This window comes from Orycteropus afer, unplaced genomic scaffold, assembly GCF_000298275.1.
Source record: "Orycteropus afer afer isolate SDZICR_OR568_19922 unplaced genomic scaffold, OryAfe1.0 scaffold00010, whole genome shotgun sequence".
NCBI classification, from domain to species: Eukaryota; Metazoa; Chordata; class Mammalia; order Tubulidentata; family Orycteropodidae; genus Orycteropus; species Orycteropus afer.
Window position 1 is genome coordinate 18,426,032 of NW_006921597.1, and position 1,249 is coordinate 18,427,280.

Consider the following 1,249-nt stretch of genomic DNA (forward strand, 5'->3'; position numbering starts at 1 on the left):
TTTTTTTTTAACTTATCCATCCTACTGAGAGTGTAATGGTATCTCATTGTGATTTTGATTTGCATCTCTCTGATGGCTAATGGAATTGATCATCTTTGTATGTGTTTGGTGGCTGTTTGAATGTCCTCTTAGGTGAAATATCTATTCAGATCCTTTGCCCATCTTATGACTGGGTTATTTGTCTTTTTTGTTATTAAGTTAGTGAAGTTTTATATATTTTTTGATTATTAGATTTTTGTCAGATATATGGTTTCCAAAGATACTCTCCCAGGTAGTTGCTAGTTTTCTCACATTTTTGGTATAGTCTTTTGATGAACAAAAGTTTTTAATTTTTATGAAGTCCCATTTATTGATTTCTGCCTTTTGCTGTTTGCGCTTTTGTTATTATATTAAATATCCCATTGTTGAAAGTTTGACCTAAAAGCATTGCCCCTGCTTGTTCTTCCAAGAATTTTATGGTCTAAGTTTGCACATTTAGGTCCTTAATCCATTTTGAATTTGTTTTTGTGTATGGTGTGAGACAGGCATCCTGTTTCATTTTTCTGCGTGTAGAAATGCAATTTTCCCAGCACTATTAATTAAAGAGACTCTTCTTTTCCCATTGAATAGAGTTAGCATCTTTGTCAAAAAAATTGACCATAGATGCATGGGTTTATTTCTGGACTTTCAATTCTATTCCATTAGTCTATGTGTCTATTGTTATACCAGTACCATGTTGTTTTGATTACTACAGCTGTATAGGGAGCTCTGGTGGTGCAGTGCTTAAGGCATTTGACTGCTAAACAAAAGCTCAGCAGTTTTAACCCATCACCTACTCTGTGTCAGAAAGTCGAGGCAATCTGCCTTGGAAATTCTATGGGGCAGTTCTACTCTGTCCTATAGGGTTGACTCAATGACAATGTTTTGTTTTTGTTGGGGTTTTTTTTTTGGGGGGGGCGGGTGGTAGCCAAATGAAAACTCTACAACACTGCCGTTGAGTCGGATCCGACTCATAGAGACCCCTCCTTGGATTTCCAAGGCGGTATCACTACAGAAGTAGATTGCCCAACCTTTCTTCCAAGGATTAGCTGGTAGGTTTGAACTGCCAGCCTTCTGGTTAGCAGTCAAGTGCCTTAGGCACTACACCACCAGAGCTCCTTTAATATGTTTTAAAATCAGGAAGTATAAGTCCTCCTATTTTTTTTCTTCTCTTTCAACACTGTTTTAGCTACTTGGAACCCAATTTTGCCTACCTACAGTATTGAGCACT